The sequence below is a fragment of the Polypterus senegalus genome, chromosome 13, assembly GCF_016835505.1.
Source record: "Polypterus senegalus isolate Bchr_013 chromosome 13, ASM1683550v1, whole genome shotgun sequence".
Lineage (NCBI taxonomy): Eukaryota > Metazoa > Chordata > Cladistia > Polypteriformes > Polypteridae > Polypterus > Polypterus senegalus.
Genome location: NC_053166.1, coordinates 109136575 through 109158373, shown reverse-complemented (window position 1 = coordinate 109158373; position 21799 = coordinate 109136575). Strand labels below are relative to the sequence as shown.

At 38.3% G+C, this 21799-nt stretch overlaps 1 protein-coding gene across 1 annotated transcript in view; it reads right to left on the bottom strand.

Annotated features, from left to right (window-relative positions):
• Positions 1–18890, bottom strand: part of LOC120542211 (synaptopodin) — a 117754-nt gene extending 98864 nt beyond the window's left edge. The window contains exon 1 of the mRNA XM_039774506.1: positions 18820–18890. The gene's annotated coding sequence lies outside the window, so the exon portion shown is untranslated. The remainder of the gene's footprint in view (positions 1–18819) is intronic.
• Between the last annotated feature and the right edge of the window lie 2909 nt (positions 18891–21799).

The window sequence follows — 21799 nt, the reverse complement described above, 5'->3', positions numbered from 1 at the left end:
GACATGAAATGCGTGTGTTCCAAACAACGATCTATTATTTCCACTCTAAAACTCCACTTCACTCCCAGATACTCAATCAAGGCCTGAGCTGAGAGAAGTTCGTGCACGTTCTAAATTGGTGGGGGATGGAATAGCCGGCTGCCAGCTTCTCTTTATCAGCACATTTAGAGAACAAAGGACGCTGGCGGAGAGGTGTGAAGGGATTTAAGAAGCAGTTTAAGGTGGGACGGAATTACGAGTTTTTTCGTAGGCTCTGGTAATTCTAGTGTTAATGCATCTATAACAATATAATGGTCCACAGAATGGTCAAACTATTCTAAATGCCATAGCTACTTTAGCGTTGTTACTCTCACTGCACCTTCTTCTTCTTTCAGCTACTTCTGTTAGGGGTTGCCACAGTGGATCATCTTTTTCAATATTACTTTCACTTCACCACTCAGAGTACTGTATTTATATCACTGTATCTGAGTGGGGAATCACAGCTGTACAGCAGCTGACTGGAAAGAGAATTATCGGTAACAGCATCTAGCACACGCTGCCTCAGCCATGCTGTCTATTGAACTGCTCTCACATGGCAAACACTTCAGAGCCTTTCCTGTACGGACCTCACGGTTCAGAAACAGTTTCATCCCAAGAACTATAAATGCAATCAATCAGTCCATCAAGTGTTCCTTGTAGAATACTTAGTACTTATAAGTACAGTTACCTCACTGTAAACTTGCTATACAGTTATAATATTGCACAACCTGAGCCACTTTATAAAGCGCGTATTTTCATATGATGACAATATCATTTTTAAGATGAAATGCAGCAAAATGTGTTTATAATATTATACAGATAAAACTTTAACTTCATTTAAATAATCTATATTGTTAATAATTAAACATGTGAGGACACGGTGCCACACCATTAGTGAGGCGCTGGCGCTCCATTCACAGATTGTTCCTTACTCGCACTGTATTCTTGCTGGTGCTGGCACGACACTGGAAGGATAGATGGATTGAATAATTAAGCACATACTATGAAGATATTTAAATGTTTCTTAAAAGTTTTGAAGAATCTGCATTCTAAGCTTAATGTCTATTACAGAGCTGATTGTGTGGCAATTGGGTATTTGGAGAAAAAAAAGTAAGGACATGATTTGGGGGTTAGTATGTTTGAAAGAGACAGTACTGCTGCAATAAATTATTTCATTGAAGGACATGCATGGCGCAGCAAGCATCTTAAGTGAGAAATGAACAATCACTGCACCACTGTGTTCCCATGTTTAATAACATGCTTTTACTCCTATCATCATGAAAATATCACGTATACATCTCAGTATTTTAATTATTTAGAGAGCTTTAATATCACGAATGTAATGGATTCTGTGAACTGTCTGAGGAAAAGAAAACCTGTTTAAGAAGCACATAGAGATTCACATACATAGAGCACATAGAAGATCAAATGCAAAACAAAGCATTTAACGTGCTACTTTAGTTACGATGGGATTTGAGAAACTAGTAAATTAAGCGATTTTAAGATGAAGTTTATGAAGTTCTATTTTAATGACAAAATAAACTATGTGATTAAAGTAGAAATTTTGAGATTAAAGTTGACATTTTGTGCTTTCTTCCCCACTGTGTGCCTATTTTTTTTCTCTGTACCTTAATAAGCTTTCATATGACACTCAGATGGTGGGCTATGACTAACCTTTTCACTGCGACTTTGATATCTGAAAACTTCTTTTTTATTTCAGGCACTGTGCGACTTTGTGAACTTGAGCTTTCGAGTTTCTCTGACACTATGACACTTAATAAACTTTCTTTTGTTGTTTATACCACTGTTTAAACCAAGAAATAGTATGTTTTTCCTTGCCTCCACTTGGTATTCGCTGAAATTCTTCTATTTCCCCCATGTACTTTTGCCATTGCCTTTTCACAGAATGCTGAGCTTAAGGGCTATTTATATTGATTTGCATATTCAAAGGAGCGTAATTCTAAATGAATAGGGCTCTGCTGTTCCAAGATTGTAATAAGAAAACTAAAATTAGTGCTGAGTTTAGTTAAAGGATGTTGTATTTAATTATTTGACTCCAATTATCCCTTTAATTGGGTGGATTAAACTAGGCAGCAATTACTTTCCCACATAGTACCTGTTGGTATTGGATAGCTTTTTTTCTTTGGATAATTTAAATTAATTTTAAAAAACATAACAGGTGCCCTTTATCTAATATTAGGCTTTGGTTGAAGACCTGAAACTGTCAGTCTCTAAACTTTTCATAAATAAAGGGGACAAATACTTTTTCACACCATGGTATGCTCATATACTTATAATAACTATTTTATCTACTTCACATTTATTAGTGTGATAATGGTGTATTATCCACTGGCTTTAATTATCCCTTCTTTCCTCATTCAAAATAAGAATAAGAATTTCTGTCCCCCTACAGTACTAGGGTGTTGTACTGTGTTAGCCATTTTGAATGTTGTGAGAAGTCAAGCAAAATGACACCTTTTATTAGCTAACTAAAACGATTAAATATGCCAGCTTTCGAGGCAACTCAGGCCCCTTCTTCATGCAACATCTTGTCTGAAGAAGGGGCCTGAGTTGTCTTGAAAGCTTGCGTATTGTCCCCCTACAAAAACACAGCTGAGCTGCTCACATGAATATATGACTGGGGCTAAACTTCTTCATCACATTACAGGCAAAATGCTGTATAGTCATATAGTCCTAATATAAGGCAGTCAACTCAAAACAGGGAGTTTCTGGTGGCATTTGTTTCTCACATAATCTTAGGGTTACTAATTGTTTTTCCAATCAGTCTCAATTAGTTTTTGATGCATTTCAAATTCACTTTAATACTATTTTCATAAATATGTAAGGACAGTTATTGGAGGATTTTGAGAATGTGGGTCAGAATAATATGTTCAAAGGTTTTTTATTGTAATTAATAAATATCAATATTAGCAACTTCCCATGTGTCCTTAACATTAATTTGGAGAAACCAGATTTTTTGATACTGCAGATATCACAAAGATCACAATGAGTACCCATTTTAATCTTTGATTTCAGCCATAGTTTTGGGACAACCTCTTCTGTGTTTGTTTGAGAGTAAGTTGGATGAAATTTTTAATAGCATTGCACATATTTCATGTTATGTCTTCTCAGGTTAATGACAAGTTTTTCTAGATTATTCTGAGCCTCATGCCAGCCTTGTGATCTTTTCCTGTGATCTTTTCCCATTTTTAATCATTTCATTCACAATCTTTAATTACTCTTTGGAGATGGTACTTTACTTTTTGAAGTGTTTCTTTTTTATTTTGCTTTCTGAAGTTTTCATTTTTGTCTCTTTCCAGTGTTAATGTTAAGGAATGCCTTGACTCCGGGTTATACTGCTCAGAAGCTCCAGACTTGTCCTTGCCTGTTAAATACCTGTTTGTCACAGCTGCAGAGCACTGAGCATCAGGGCCACAGTAAATACATTCATTCAGTCGGCTTCTCCTGATGATAAAAGGGACCCTTTGTATCTCCCTGGAACTTGGGACTTTTAATTTTTTTTTGACTTTCTACAAAATGTTCACTAACAAATACTTTCAAGGAAGCATGAAAAAAAATGCCAACTCCTAATGCATTACATGCCTTGATTGCAAGGAGCATCCTTATCTGTCAGTTATTTGTTTTGAACATCCATCATTCTAACAGGCGAGGCTTTAACTGAAAGTGACCTCTGGCCATCCCCAGCTGCTCTCCCTTCAGATGTTTGTCTGAAATGCTTAGCTCTAATGTTTATGACACTTTTAAATAGGAGTGTGAAGTTGAAACATGACTAAGCTTAAAAGCACTGCTCGGTAATATGGTTGGATGTTCAAACATGGGTTAGCAATCTTCAAGTGGCAAACAGCAGGTCTAACATTGCCTTTCCTAGTTAATGGAGATGTTCACAGCCCTAAACTAAAGCATGGGTGCAGAAGAAACATTTGTAGGTGAGGAGCCTTAATGCTAGCCTATTTATCAACTAGCCTATCACAGATTTGGTGTTACAGTATTTCAGAGAATTTCTAAAGTCTACTGAGTAGCATTGTGGCACCTCAGCTCTAGTGTGTTGGGTTTTAATGTTCCAGTATTTTTAAGCCTTTTTGTGTTATTTTGTGTTACTGTAATGTATATTTGTAACAAGTACATTAAAACACTCATTTCCACCCAATCTAGCATTAACAGATAAAGAAAGTAAAGCAGTATGTTTTAAAAATTCTCAGTAAGCAATATTCCACACATTACATAGTTCAAGAAACATGTCTTTCATCAGTCTGGGAGTGAAGGCACTCTTCAGAACACTACAATTACGTATCTGAAAAGATCTGAAGCAGGTACCCATTTCTAATGGTGTTCCATCAATGATCCCAAGGTCTACAACAAGTTCCTTCATGAAGTGATGCTCTAGACTAGGTTGTTTTCCATGAGATTTGCTGGGGACTTCAAATCAGATCCCAAGGACCTTGCTTCGACTTTTTTCCTTTACTGATTTCATACTGCCATCAGGATACTGAGCTTAGGTGCTTAGTAAATGTGATCCTTATATGCTGCCTGGGAAACTAAGTACAAGAAATCTACTTTTATCACAGCCATTCTGCCACAAGCAATGTCTGGCCATCATGAGTAAAGTAAAGTGAATGATCTGGAAACTGCTAAGCTGTGCACAATAGCAAGAGACAAACATTTTGAAAGGTAGAGATTGGAAAGCTTTATCTTTATCAAGACTTGCCAGTGGACATGTTTTCAAACTAATGGATTTAAGCTGAGGAACAAGTCCTGAAGGCACGGCTTTTTAAGTGCTTAGTCAACCCTCTCTCTCTCCCACTCTTACACAGACACACACACACTCTTTGTATAGGCTCTTTACAAGGTCAGTTAATCAGGATGGCTTCACCCCTTTTGATAGTCTGAAGACACCTTTGCACCAGATCTATACAAATTTCATGTCAAAAACACCGCTGATTCAGAGAATGTAAATTTTTGAACAACTAATTTCTTGTGAAAGTGAAATGGTTTTAAAGATATTAGTACTGTCATCTTAAGAATCTGTGATACAAGGTTTAAATCCCAGTCAAGGGCTTTGTCTATGTGTGGAGTTTGCATACATGTTTATAAAGTGTTTCTTTCGGTTATTCCACTTTGGTCATTCTGCCCCCCTAATCGTCCCTTGTCTCTAATTAATAATAATGATAATAATATAGTGATTTTCTCTCTACTCAAAACACTTAGACAGAGGGGAACCACTTCAATCACCACCAACAGTAAGCATGTAGCATCCACCTGGATGATGAAACAGCAGCCATTATTGTGCCTGTATGCTCACCACACAAGTTAAGTTAGTTGGCAATTGTGAGTGTGTGTAAGCAAGTCCTGTAAAGTACAGTACATGCACCTTGTCCAAAGAACTTGGTGCCTTATGCCCAATACAACCAGAATAGACTCTGGCCCCCTTTGACACTGAATTGTATTGAGCAGGTTTGAAAATATTGCTTTTGTAAGGTTTTAGTGATCTTAATGTAACAGGCTTCATCTGCAAATATGAAAATAAAAAACAGACATACTGTATATCTACTACAAAAACTAAAACTTCTCTATCACTAAATAAAGCACTTGGAGAGCTACTGTTAAAAATGAAATAAGAAATATCAAAAATCAGACAGAGAAGAATATCAATGGTTATGCAAAAGGTAACTGAAAAAGATTTTCTGTTCATTACAAATACTGGTCCAGCCCCTCAGGTCCTTAACAATGAAGATCCCGTGAGCTGGATCACCCTTGGGGAATCACGCCACATGGCCATAGTGCTGTAATTGACACTCCCTCACAATGCAGGTAATGTGCCTCTTTCGGGACACAAAATCAAACATTTATTATATTATTACAGTATTATATTAATATTATAAATATTAATGAAATAAAAAACAATTTGGAGATTGCAGAGAAAGAAGTATGAATAGGAATTTAAAAGGCAAAGCCAAATAAATAGCTCAACACTCAAACATTCATCCATCCATTATCCAACCTGCTATATCCTAACTACAGGGTCACGGGGATCTGCTGGAGTCAATACAGGGTGCAAGGCAGGGCGCCAGCCCACTGCAGGGCACACACACACACACACACACACACACACCCACACAGCACACTCTAGGGACAATTGAGAATCGCCAGTGCACCTAACCTGCATGTCTTTGGACTGTGGGAGGAAACCGGAGTACCCAGAGAAAACCCACACAGACATGGGGTGAACATGCAAACTCCACGCAGGGAGGACCTGGGAAGCGAACCCGGGTCTCCTAACTGCGAGGCAGCAGTGCTACACACTCAGACAAATTTGTAAATATATGTACAGTATATACTGTACATTTACAGTGGAACCTCGGTTCACAACCATAATTCATTCCAAAACTCTGGTCATAACCCGATTTGGTAGTGAACTGAAGTAATTTCCCCCATAGGATTGTATGTAAATACAATTAATCCATTCCAGACTGTACGAACTGTATGTAAATATATTTTTTTAAAGATTTTTAAGCACAAATATAGTTAATTATACCATAGAATGTACAGCATAATAGTAAACTAAATGTAAAAACATTGATTAACACTGAGAAAACCTTGAACAACAGAGAAAACTAACACTGCAAGAGTTTGCGCTGTAGCACTACGAACCGCTCACTAAAAACACTTTTTTAAAATGAGTTTTAAACACAGGGAAAAAAATGAACATTTGAAAAATCCGTAATTTAATAAACCACCAAGAAAAGTAACATTGCAACAATGCACGCTACAAACCGATTGCTGTAAACAGAAGTGAAATGAAGGTTAAAATCCAATAGAAAAAAGTCTTCATTAAATACAACAAGGTTAAAACAACGCTTGAATCTGTCTCTTTAAAAACAAGCCCAGTGCATTCTTTAACTGCCTTTTTAGCCTTATGTGTCCAGCCCTCTCTCTCGCTCTCTTGCTCGCTCTCTCTCTCTCGCGTGTGTGTGCGTGTCTCTCTCTCTCTCGCGCGCATGCGTGTGTGGGTGTGTTTGTGTCACGCTCTCTCTCTCTCTCCCTCGCTTTCTGCACAGGGAATGCACAGGAACAGACTGAACACATGCGGAAATCATCGGCGTGCACAAACCAAAAGGGAAACTGGCTTGGTCGTATACCGAGTGTGTGGTCGTGAACAGATGCAAAACTTTGGCAGACTTTTTGGTTGTAAACCAATGTGTACGTGTTCCGAGACGTTCAAGGATCAAATGGTGGAAGTTGAAAAAGGAAGGCTGCAAGGTTGAGTTTAGGGAGGAGGTGAGACAGGCACTGGGTGGCAGTGAATAGTTACCACACAGCTGGGACACTACAGCAGATGTAGTTAGGGTGACAGAAAGAAGGGTGCTTGGTGTGACATCTGGAAAGAGGAAGGAGGAAAAGGAAACCTGGTGGTGGAATAGGGAAGTACAGGAGAGTATACAGAGGAAGAGGATGGCAAACAAGAGGTGGGAAAGCCAGAGAGATGCAGAAAGTAGACAAGAGTACAAGGAGATAAGGCGCAAGGTGAAGAGAGAGGTGGCAAAGGCTAAAGGCTAGACAGAGGGACTGAGCTGGGAAAGATGTGCAATGGGTTAGGGTGATAAAGGATAAAGATGGAAATGTACTCATAGCGAGGAGGGTGTGTTGAGCAGATGGAAAGAGTACTTTGAGAGGCTGATGAATGAAGAGAATGAGAGTGTGAAGAGGTTGGATTATGTGGAGATAGTGAATCAGGAAGTGCAATTGTGTGAATTTCCCCTTGGGATCTATCTATCTATCTATCTATCTATCTATCTATCTATCTATCTATCTATCTATCTATCTATCTATCTATCTATCTATCTATCTATCTATCTATCTATCTATCTATCTATCTATCTATCTATCAATGGATTAGCAAGGAGGACGTAAGGACAGCATTAAAGAGGATGAACAATGCAAAGGCCGTTGGTCCAGATGACATACCAATGGAAGCATGGAGGTGTTTAGGAGAGATGGCAGTGGGGTTTTTAACCAGATTGTTTAATGGAATCTTGGAAAGAGAGAGGATGCCTGAGGAGTGGAGAAGAAATGTACTGGTGTCGATATTTAAGAATAAGGGGGATGTGCAGGACTGCAGTAACTACAGGGGAATAAAATTGATGAGCCACAGCATGAAGTTATGGAAAAGAGTAATGGAAGCTAGGTTAGGAAGTGAGGTGATGATTAGTTAGCAGCAGTATGGTTTCATGCCAAGAAAGAGCACCACAGATGCAATGTTTGCTCTGAGGGTGTAGATGGAGAAGTATAGAGAAGGCCAGAAGGAGTTGCATTGCGTCTTTGTGGACCTGGAAAAAGCATATGACAGGGTGCCTCAAGAGGAGCTGTGGTATTGTATGAGGAAGTCAGGAGTGGCAGAGAAGTATGTAAGAGTTGCACAGGATATGTACAAGGGAAGTGTGACAGTGGTGAGGTCTGCAGTAGGAGTGACGGATGCATTCAAGCTGGAGGTGGGATTACGTCAGGAATCGGCTCTGAGCCCTTTCTTATTTGCAATGATGATGGACAGGCTGACAGACAAGATTAGACAGGAAGTCCCCGTAGACTATGATGCTTGGTGATGACATTGTGATCTGTAGCGATAGTAGGGAGGCAGGTTGAGGAGACCCTGGAGAAGTGGAGATATGCTCTAGAGAGGAGAGGAATGAAGGTCAGTAGGAACAAGACAGAATACATGTGTGTAAATTAGAGGCAGGTCAGTGGAATGATGAGGATGCAGGAAGCAGAGTTGGCGAAGGTGGATTAGTTTAAATTCTTGGGATCAACAGTACAGAGTAATGGGGATTGTGGAAGAGAAGTGAAAAAGAGAGTGCAGGTAGGATGGAATGGGTGGAGAAGAGTGTCAGGAGTAATTTGTGACAGACGAGTACCAGCAAGAGTCAAAGGGAAGGTCTACAGCAGCGTTTCTCAACCTTTAAGTATTTGCGACCCGAGTTTTCATAACAGTATTAATTGTGCCCCCCTCCATGTTTTTTTGAAAGGAGCCCACTAATACCAATTTGTTCTTTTTAAATTAATTATATATCCATCCATCCATCCATTTTCTAACCCGCTGAATCCAAATACAGGGTCACGGGGGTCTGCTGGAGCCAATCCCAGCCAACACAGGGCACAAGGAAGGAACCAATCCTGGGCAGGGTGCCAACCCACCGCAGTAATGATATATCATAGATGCATATTTTATTATACCTACTTAACTTTTATCGACATTTATCTAACTCTATATTTATTTTTTTAGTATCAGAATGTAGTTTAAGTTAATTTGTTTTGGTTTCAATAGATGCATTTTTCATATTTTTGATTCTTGTTTTTTTTTCACATCTTCGCACCCCCCTTTTTGTTACTTTGCTCCCCCCTAGGGGGGTCTGCCCCACAGTTTGAGAACCACTGGTCTACAGGATGGTAGTGAGACCAGCTATGTTATATGGGTTTGGGGACGGTGGCACTGACCAGAAAGGAGGAGACAGAGCTGGAGGTGGCAGAGTTAAAGATGCTAAGATTTGCTTTTGGTGTGACGAGGATGGATAGGATTAGAAATGAGTACATTAGAGGGTCAGCTCAAGTTGGACGGTTGGGAGACAAAGTCAGAGGGGCGAGATTGCGTTGGTTTGGACATGTGCAGGGGAGAGATACTGGGTATATTGGGAGAAGGATACTAAGGATAGAGCTGCCAGGGAAGAGGAAAAGAGGAAGGGATAAGCTAAGGTTTATGGATGTGGTGAGAGAGGACATGCAGGTGATGGGTGTAACAGAACAAAACATGCAGAGGACAGAAAGATATGGAAGAAGATGATCTGCTGTGGCAACACCTAACGTGAGCAGCCAAAACAAGAAGAAGAAGACAGAGTATTCAGGAATTGACTTTTTAGCCTGGTACATACAGAGCTTCTATCTTCTAGACGAGGACAAAGCCCCTGAGGCATCGATCTCCTCTCACAATCATTTGCTAGATAAAAATCTAGATGATATCAGAAGAAGACTGGCTTTGTGGAGGGATATCAAATACGACTGTGCTTTCTGTTTCTCAGAAAACACAACTGACTCCGAACTGAGAACAGAGTGGGAAGTAGAGTGTATTTTTTTAATAATAATAAGTGGTGCAAAAACTCAGTCACTCAGATCATCTTTTTGTAGTCCAGTTTTCAGCCAGCAGAGACTAAACTGTGAGGAGCTGCTAGACATTAGACATTGTTCATCAAATTAAGATGAGAATGCAATAATCATCTCTGGATTCAGCAAACAAAATGTGAATTACTTTAAGCCTATTAAAACAGTCACTCATTTCTAAACAGGAAACTGCTGGTCACTAGTGAAATCTGCAATTCAATAGTCTTATACTAACACTAGTGATATGGAAACATACAAGAAATACAGGCATATGCAAAGAAATGTTAATACAGTCCCTACAAGTCATTTCCATGGTAATTTCAAGCTGAATACAGCAGTACTTGTGATGCACATGAAATGTTTTTGGAACAGGGTACTGTTGTCTGATGGTATCTGTGGGGGATTAGTTTCAGGAGGTTCCTCAGATGTAAAGTCCCTTATATAAAATGGTGAAGTATTAGCACATAATATATGCACATCCTTCTCCTAAATAATCTCTGTATTTCTTATAATAGCACTAGCAGCACCCACACAAATGTCTGCTTCTTTCTGCTTTATTGTATGAATGATTGATTCCTTCTTACCAACCTAATGGCCCACTGGCAAGATACATGCCACTTTTCAAAAGGTCGAAGATATTTATTTTTTCATTGAGAGATGACACTTTACACTCATTCTTAGCCTTTGAGTTCTCACTGATTAAATCCCTGCAATTTGTACATACCATTCATCACTATTATCAATTCAATGGTTTAGTGAGGTTCTCAGACTGGCTCTGCCATAAGCGTTTACAGCCTCTGGGGGATGGCCAATAAGATGGTCAAACTTGATTACAGAGTATGTAAAAATGGCATCAAGGTTTATGTAGTTGAAACAGTAGAAGGATCATTACTAAACCTTAAGGGACGAGAGTCTCACCGCACCAGTACTGCACCTGCCTACACATCACTTTATTCATGCGGATTCAGCATAGTGCTTGGCAGCCTGCACATTCCAGTTTTGCTTTTTAGAACTTTCTGTATTTTTTTTCATATTTTTAATCCACAGTTGGTTAAATCTGCAAATTTGAAATCTGTGAATGTTGATGATTGAACGCATACAGATGCTTGTGGGATAGAAAATAAAGTCTATTCAGTTGAATCCATAATTTCTATTCTGGATTAATTTAGTGCTTTCTATGTATGATTTGATTGTGACAACAAATATTGTCTTGTGCGAGACACTGCATGATTGATTCTCCCCTGATTCTGTGTATTTTTATTTTCATTTTAAAATGGACTTCAGGATCATTTTGAGCAAGAGAAAACCATTGCTGTTTTTTAGGATTCGTCAAAGGCATATTTCATCAGGCAAAGGTGTGATACTAGTCCCTTAAATTGATTTCAGATTATGTGACTTCTAGTCATGAGGTACCTCGGTTTTGCCAACTACAGTCACTGGTCTTGTCACCAGACAATATTAGTTTAAATGACTGAAAATCATTACCCATGTATACTTTAACAACTGAATGTCAACTCTCCAGCACAGCCATGCTTACTTCTTTTTGTGACAGCCATTCTGTCTGAAGGATTAACAGGTTAACAGGTACAGAGAGTTCAGCCACAGCCTTAGCTCTTGTTTTCTTTTTTCTATTCTCTTTCAGTACATAAAACATGAGACATCAGAAAGACAAACCTATATTCTGTTTGCAGGATACCTTATACCTTCATCTCAACATTCTATGCATTATACAGGGTGGTCCAGATATAATTATGCAGATTCAGATTGTCTGGATGACTTTGATTTATGCGGGGATGATTTCAGTTGGTTCAAAGACGATTCTTCATGTCGTCATTTCACACACTTCTCAATGGTCTGGGATTTTTCAGGTGATTTTTCTATGTAATAAACTGAATAAGTTATAGCTTAATGAAAATTGCATAATTAGATTTGGATCACCCTATAAGTGCGGATGATCATTCATTGGTTGACAGCTCTCATGCACACAGATGACTAAATGCAAAATTTAGATTTTATCAGAGGGAGTCGCAGACTAGTTGAGAGAGTGGCAGGTTATGTCACATTAGATGACTGCCTCTGACTCACTAAAATTGTGTTAATAAATTGCATTACTGAAAATTGCTACTAAAGATGTGTATTATGACCTATGATTCTTTACTAAAACTAATTTTCTGGCTGTTTCCTCATTTTCTGTAGCAATCTCACAATGCTTTCCTTCAATGATACAAAATTTGGATGCATTTCGATGCACACCAGGAGTGTAGCATTGAATGCAATGATGACAAGCCATGGGTTTATGCAGCTAGCAACAGGCTTTATTACAATTAACAATATGGCAGTGCCTATGAAATTAATGCACAGAATGCTGGCACCTCTTGGAAATATCCTGAAGAAAATAGCATCATGATGACATCATGAAAATAACAATAAAATTATGTAATGCACAAAATAACAACTAGAATAATTAAAAAGGTGGACTAAAACAAATATAACATTGTTAAATAAGATTCTGACAACAGACATAGAAAAAAAAACAAATGATTAAAGCAAATCAGAATGTCTTGTAATGACATCTTGACACAGAAGGCATAAGGAAGATTTTAAAACAAGTCCATTAAGCAGCTGGTCAGGATGGAGAGTCGGTGTATGTTTTAAAAACCTGCTGCAACATATTACCTGTTATTTTAATGCCTCACTGAAAGAATCTGTGCTCCTCACCTACTTGAAAAGACAATTATCCCTGTGCCAAAGAAAACCAAAATGGACTGTCTTAATGATCACAGACTGGTGGCACTAACTCCCACCAATGTGAAATGTTTTGACAGACTGGAGTAAGGATACATTAAATGTACTTATTACAGCAACTGGTATATAACAAATGCTGTATCCCTTGTACTTCATACCATTCTGTCACACCTAGAAAGTAAAAACTACTATGACTGAGCAGTGCTTATAAATTAAAGCTCAGCATTAACACTGATATTATCAATCGCTGATCACCAAATTGCAAGATTAGTACCACTCTCTGCAACCTGATTTAAACTTTTTACATGACAGAACCCAGCATGTGTAGACTGTCAGCTCAACACAGGCACTGAAGCTTACTGAGCCTTGTTCACCTATGACTGTATGGCTAGACACAGTTCAGTCTCCATCACTAAATGTGCTGATGACATCTCAATTCTAGGCCAGGTCACCCCACAGATAACAGGGCATACTAAGAAGAGATTTTTCCTCATTCAACTTGTTATGATAAAATATCTCAAACTTAATTTCAGCAAAAGGAAAGAAGTGGTCATAAATTCAAGAAGAAGAAAGTGTACAACTTTAGTGAAACGCATGTTATGAAGAGTTTTAACAGCAGAACTGAATTTAGCTAAAGCTTAGGGTCTCACAGTTTGAAGGGCCCATTGAAAATTTTTATTTCATTTGTAACAGTTTTAATTGTATATTTTTAAAGTTCTAAAGGAACAACCCTTCCCCACTCTTGTATGGATTTGTTATAGGTTTTGACAGTATTCTTGTCTAGTTCTTTTGTTACATAGCCTTATACTTTGCTAACATTTTCCAAATAGGACATCTACAGTGTCTCATACCTAAGAGCTTCACCATGTCTAAATATGGCTCTTACAGATAAGATCACTTATATAATGAAGTGTGTACAACATGTCTTTGCTATTGTCAAGAAGGATCACCCACTTAGAATTATGTACTTCCTCAGATGTCTGAGGAAACCACAGACATCTCCACTTATGCCCACTAACTTCTGTAGGTACACAATACATTTTGTCCTCATTGGCTGTATTATATCAGGTATGGCCACTATTCAGGACTAGAAAATACTGTAGGTCTTTCTGGATTTGGAGCTGAACATTACTTGCACACAACTTCCTTCTCTGCAGTGCTCATACAAAACACACTGCTTTGTACATCACAAAGTTAATTATATTTTGCTTATTTACTTATTTTTGTTTATTTTCCTCGCTATTTATCTGACATCATTTCAATTATATGATCATAGTATTTCACAACTCAAAATTTGCACCATTACCACATATATTTTCATCTCATCACAGGCAAAGCTGGGTAACACAGCTAGTATATATGCATTTGTGGGGTGTATTGATAAGGAAGATGAGACTGAGTATAGGAGACAGCAAGAGAATTTGTTTCTTGGTGTAGAAAGAATTATCTATCTATCTATCTATCTATCTATCTATCTATCTATCTATCTATCTATCTATCTATCTATCTATCTATCTATCTATCTATCTATCTATCTATCTTGTTTGCAGGAAGAGACAAAGGATTGGATTTAATGTCAACTCCAGAATCTCTTTGAACTGGGATAAGGGAGGTGAGTTATGACAAACGTTCATCTGGGAGGAAGAGGAGCCATAGCACAAGTGAGAAAGAAACGAGAATTAAATGAATGATAATGATTGGAGAATTTTTGTTAGTTGGCAGGCCACCTCATGTGATAGGGAAAGACAATTACTTCAGCTCATAATTTAGACACAGATGAACAGCTTTATTTGTTTTTACTTATTATTTTTCTTTGGAATCTGTGGGTGGGATGGTGAAAAAACCTTTAACACATTATTGTTGCTCTGATTATTTAGGCAATACATTATTTTTTTTTTCTCTTTGCAAGAGTTCTCACCAGTTTATGTGAATGTTAAATATTTCTAATTTCACTTAACAAAACAAAGCATTTGAACAAGTGACTTTTTCTTGCATTTGCTTGGCTCATTATAGAAGAAAAAATACCATCACTATCCTTGAATTTAATGGTTACACCTATTCCTCATACAGAATATTTCAAAACCTATTAATGATTTGAAGCTGATGGAATAGATCCCAGTAAAACAAAACTTCGTCTGGACCTGCTTCGATTTCATTTAAATGGAGGGCACAATGCCAGACCTGGCATTTCTTCTATTGTTAATTCTATCCAGCTTTTGTAGTAGACATGCTATAGCTTGTACACAGAAAAGTGAAATTAGTGCAAACAGTTTTGCTGGTAAGTGGCAGGATTTTCAAAATCTCTCTTCTCAGGAACACAGCTCTCTGATGATGTTTAAGGCTTCTAACTCATTATTAATTCATAAACCTTCAAGGCACAAGATGGCAGTAGATTTAATGGTCAATGCCATATTAGACCTCCTTAGATATAATATATGGTAATGTGTTGTGTGTAATGGTAGGAGATTGGCAGGTTCAATGACAATATCAACTGCTAAACCAGAAGAGAGATTTGTAAGCAGTGGAGACTTTTCCTTCCTGTTCCCCTGGGCCAGCCAAACAGAACCAGGTTTTGTTTTAATAGGACAAACTATACGAATTTAAAGAGGGATTGGATTAAACATTTTGCAGTGGTGGCATTAATAGTGTAAACATTGATATCTTCAAAAGTAAATAGTAAAGAGGCTGTTGCTATACTTAACCAAATCAAGTCATATCTTTGCAGCTCTCTTAAAAAATGGACACACTTTAAATATGTACTGTGTAAGTGTATACTGAATGTTTTATCAGACAGACTTACAATGATGGGGCCCAGTGCTTTAAATAAAATAGCCTTGAGGAAGAAGCACTTCTCAAACAGTAGCCTTTTTAGCACTTTATAAAGTGCAATCAGGCCTGGTCTTGACCAGTCATTTAAAACAGTTGGCAATTAGCAGACTCCTTATGTGTATCTCTCCTTGAAATGACACGCCATTGGAGCAGATGGCTCAAAACAAAAAGACACTGAATGAAAGAAAAAGAGTGAGATGAAGACACAGTTGGCTGGCTGGGAAATTATTGAAAAAGCATAACGAGAAATCGAAGTAAGAAGAGACCAAACTGTGGATGCTCAGAAAGGTATCTCTCATTGTTAGTGACAGCATATAACAACAACTATAAGCAGACATGTAGAGGAGTTGTTACCCATTCATATAATTTTTGCATCCTTCTTTTAGATTAGAGAAACATTAGAAGAAAGAGGGAGACAATCTTGACAGAAATAGGTGTAGAGCACGAACAACAGGCACACACAAACACTCACTTATACTGGGCCAGTATATGGATGCCCAGCTAACTATTATAAAATATTGTATTTCGAAATACAAACAGTCAGAAAGAAGACCAACTGCAAACAAAGGACAGCCATCCTCTCTTTCCTAAGTTTCATTTGTTGCCAATAGGCTGAATATTTAGAATCTCAAACGTCAAATGCAACAGACTTAAGAATTCTTTTATCTTCAGATCTATAAATTATTACATATTCAAATACTTGATGTTAATATAGTTAAAGTTATCTATTCTAATTTGCAGAAATCTTATGAGTGTGTGAAACTAATTATAACAATGGTTGTTTCTTTGATTATTGTCTTGTATCTATATAGCAATGTTTTATGTTTTGTATGTTTCTGCTGCAAACAAATCTGGGATAATAAAAGGTTACCTAAGTCAACAACCTACACACAGTGAGCAATGAGACAGCCAACTGAACTTAGGCCTTGGACTACCCACTGTGCTACCAAATTTTACTTGTCTAAATATTTTGCATGTTACTGCTGGTGTTAACAACTCCCCCTTGTTTACATTTCTAATCCTATTGTAGTATTTTATGGCTTAGCAGTCTTTTGCTTTTGGTATTTGGCTTCACAAGAGGTGACACTATTTGCTTTTTAGAAGGATTCAGTTCCTATTATTTTGCACATGTGTTTCACAAAAATGACAGATCTATATTCAAATGTTATATATTCATATTTATGCTGAAAAGATTGCTAAAATTGATGAAACACGTTAAAATTTCTACATAGAAAATAATTTGATGAACAGCATACATTTATACTGGTTCTGTACCAGTTAATCTGGTAATGACAAATTATGTTACAAACTTCTCTTCACAACTCACACGCACATACATGAACCACTACTGTAAGTTTGCATAGTGAGGCCATGAATTTCAAACAACCATAAAGACCAAGGAGCTTTCAAAGGATCTGAGAGACCATTAAAATTTCTACAGACAAGTTATACAAAACAAATTATTAAGAAGTGGAAGGTACATCACAACACCAAATCTTGGTCTGGATCAGCTATGGTGACTACTCAAGGAGGAAACTGAAATGGGTATCAGGAGTTATAGGATGGGCAGCACGGTGGTGCAGTGGGTAGCACTGCTGCCTCGCAGTTAGGAGACCCGGGTCCTCCCAGCGTGGAGTTTGCATGTTCTCCCTGTGTCTGTGTGGGTTTCCTCTGGGTGCTCCAGTTTCCTCCCACAGTCCAAAGACATGTAGGTTAGGTGCATTGGTGATTCTAAATTGTCCTTGGTGTGTGCTTAGTGTGTGTGCCTTGCGGTAGGCTGGCGCCCTTCCGGGGTTTGTTTCCTGCCTTGCGCCCCGTGCTAGCTGGGATTGGCTCCAGCAGACCCCCGTGACCCTGTGGTTAGGATATAGTGGGTTGGATAATGGATGGATGGATGGAGTTATAGGAAATAAACTGTGGGTTAAAATGCCCAACAATCAGCCACTCCATAATGCTAATAGGACAATTCAGCACTTTTCCCTAATGTATAAAAAATGTTTTTCTATCGGTCTCTTGAAGGTAGGTGATTTTTGTTCTTTTTCAAACACACCTCAGGAACATTTTGATTATTTTTATTTTTTATTATTTTTTTAATATTCCTTTATTTAAGAAGAAAGCACATCATGAGAAAGATAAGGCTCAAGTAGCAGTAGACATTTTTTTTATTCCTACCCTGATGGCCTTGGCACATAAAGGCAATGTAAAGAATTTAGTACATTCAGTTTTTGCACCCTGCAGCAGTCAGTATACTTAGCCGGTGCTAGCTTTAAAACAGTATCTTTTTCACCTAATTAAAGTTAATAATAGATAAGTAGGCACTGTCAAATGCACTGCTGTATTTGATATGCTTTCCACAGGTTACAGAGCCTGCGTTCAAATTACCTCCACACAATGGGAGCTGAAAGGTGGATGCTTCTAACAGGCTCATGCGACAGTGAGGCTGAAAAAAAAGTTTGGTTTTTTCGTCATTATATTCATTTGAAGTAAGCTGACTTAGCCAAAGCCAAAACATTTCCATGGACAAGAATTCATCAACTCATGTAAAGTTTAAAAGTTTTCAAAGTACCTTTTTACACACATTGCACCATTTGCTAGATAAGAGCAACATTCTAAACTCTGAAAATCGTTCTATTAACCTGTTAATAGTGTAAACTTCATCAATGTTTGTTCAGAAAAAGATAAATGTCAGTTTTACACAACTGGTATACACAGACCCTGAAGCTGTCTCTAGCAAACTTTGGACAGACCAAAAAACCTAAGGTAGTGGTTTCATTTCAATGACTGTCACACTGACCTGCTGCATAATAGCTGTGTTGTTTAAATCCTTTTTATTATTCAGCACTGATAAATGACTCAAACTAGACTGGCCACATTGTCTTAATGTTTGCAGGAACACAGCTTCTTTGCGTTGCTCACCTTTCTGTAGAAACTGGCTTTTTTGGCATTTGACCGCCTGAACGTCTATAGTGACTACTACCTGTGCACAATTAATCTTACATTTTACATTGATTCGTAATTACAAGCAGTAAATCAAGTGAATGAAAATGACAAAAGCATTCCCACCTGAAATCCAGTCGGCAGAGACAGGCAGAGGTGAGCGGCTTGCAGTTTTCGCTCCTGTGTTGTGCGCTGCACCACTTAAAGCTGCTGCTCGGCGTCTCTCTGTGTCTCCTGCTCCTCTCTGTAACACTCAATCCTTTTCTCCCGAGACGCAAGCACCGAGAAAGGGGGAGTGGAGCTGCAGCACTTGGAGCACAGAAGGCTCTTTGTCTGCCTGCATATGGTTTGCTTCAAGCACACTGAACACATTATACTGTTATATATTTTTATATGTAAAACACGTATGTTTTAGAAAGTCATGTCGCCCAGTCAAAGGGCCATCAATCTTCACCAATCAGAAGTGTGACTTGTGGCTTTATTTTGGTTTATTTAACAAAACAGGAGAAGTTCAAGACTTTTTCAAAGTCATAACAGTGACCGCTAGGAAGGCACAAAATAGAATTAAAAAATAAAATGATGTTTTACTAGTCCCAACACTCCAAAGCATCCATGCTTTTTAATTCTAACACTAAGTCATGGTCGGCACTGGTGCTGCTCTTTGCAATCAATCCAAGGAGAAACATTTGTTAACTAAAATCAAAAAATAAACCAGGTGCTCCTTGCTTGCGTGAAACAACCAAATTAGTCCTTTTCAGATATCGCCCAGTTTATTACTATATTGACATTATTAACATTATTCTTCCAGGATGTCTGCCATCCTGTTTCATTGACAGTTTTTTATTGCTTAAATACAAGTGGAAAATGTATTTTTGTTTGGGTTCATTTACATTGATTTTCTTGCTTAGGTTGCAGGGTCAGCAATTAGCTGACTCCATATGAGCATCTCCCTTTCCAAAGACACACCAAGAGAGCAGATGGCTCCAGAGGAAGTGACAGAGAGAGAGAGAGAAAGAGGATCAAGCACTTCAAAAGAAGCACTTTCACGTTTCACTCTTCTACTTAAATCCATTGGTCTAGGTACATAGCTACCAGCATTTCTTAGGAAGGATTCTAACATTGGCTCACAGCATTTAGAACAGTGAGTGCAGATGATGTTGCCTCTGATTCCAAGTGAGTTCTGTGAGGTGAAGCCAGTGGCATGAGTATTAGGACAGCGGGCGTGGCAGAGAAGGAACTGTGATGGTGGTGATGTTGGAGGGCAGTCAAGGAAGGAGAGTCAGTTATTCAACAAGATTGCAGCAGTTCTAGATGTCCATAACTATGCCATATCACTGGGCAGGGGCAGTTTAACATTGTTTTCACCAGATCACAATGCCCTATCCAAGGATGTTCCTATACCAGAAATCAATCCAAACTGTCTGGTTGAAAAACTCGGAATTCTAGCAGATGAATAATATGGAGCCACTTTAGGCCCCTAAGCAAGGCCTTAAATCCTGCAATTGCTCCGTCCTGGGTATGACATTAATCTGCATCCAGCCCTGCATGTAGGCCCTCCAACCTGCAGGGAAAAACCTGGGGGATGGTGGCAGAATTGACACTCCAGCCACCATAAAAAAACCTCACACTGTTCCATTCCATCTGAACTAGTGTGGTGCTGAGGTATCACCCATAGCATGGCTGCACTTGGGTCCTAATCTGGGGATCCTTAGTTGATTTGCCATATGGTGGGTGCAGCAATACGCTGTATCAGTGCATGCTCCTAACCTCTCCTCTCTCCTCTTTAAAGAAGTGTCTTCATCCTGGGAATAAACATGCAGATTAAAATATCTTACATGTTTGTCGTAATATCATTTCATAGTTTATGTCTGTTTAATTTCTTACAGATCATTTTCAAATTATGGCTCTGTCCCAATATACTGTTTGTAGATATTGTAAATTGAAAATGAGTGTCAATGAACCTGAGACGGCTGCGTTCTTCACTCCTGCAAACATTGGTTGGATAAGCAGTGATCCTGGAAACAGGCTGGGAATGGTGGCCTTTCACCTGTTTTTTTTTTCCTCACAGATGACTCTTTACATCTTTCCTCCATGCTCCTTCACTCACCATTGCATTAGTCCATTGACTGGGTTCAGCACATGTACACCTGATCCCAATGATCCTTACAGATGTAATTTTTTCCTATTAGTGGGTGTCTCCTATTACCAGAATTCTGCACATCTGCCTAATTGACAGACCTTAATGTACATGTTAATTGGATGGTCCAAATGTATACTCTCTGGCTTGCTTCTTAACAGCCATGAAATGTTTTCTTCTTCTCTTTAAAAGAAACAAACCAGTGAACCCTAACAAGCTTGTCATTAATTTGGTGAATATGCAAGTGACATCAAAAAACTTTTTGAACATTATTTTTTATGTTCAGAAGGTCTAACAGAGAAGCAGGACATTTTCAAGGACACCGTTTTACTGACATGATTTTAATAAGCCAATCTGTATTTAATGAACTGTTTTCCCATCCCACTTTATATTTTCTTATTTAATGATCAGATATGGTAAAGCTTTCTTACCAAAGTCAACCTAAAAATAAATATTAACAGTAGGTTTCTCAGCTCACCAGCACAAATAAAAAAACAAGTTTTTATCGGCACTCAGGTCTGCTCCTTATGACTGTTCACCTTTTAAAGAATTGTTTAAACAGGAGAGCTCTCTTAACAAGCAGGTCAATGAGACATGATGCAGCTTGGTGAACCAGAGTTCTCAATTGTAATTCACACTTCTTAGCAAAACACACACCTCCGGGCTTTTCAAAATTCACACCAAGAGTGCAGAAGTAGGTCAACAAGAAGTGAGTAACTAGGCAAGGAAGTCAATGAAAGGCAGGAATTCCTCTTTAATTGAAAAAATAGGTAGATAAAAATGTGCAGACATTGTGACTCTCTAAGTTTGGCCACCTTTGAGTTGGTGTATTTCACTGTGTAGGCTTTTAAATGAATTAAAATGAAGATTCTTTCTTATAGTCAAACAAATAACTTACATTCACCCAACTCTTTACTGAACCCACTTAATGCTTCTTTCAAACAGTTGTAGCAATGGTTTTGACCAGCC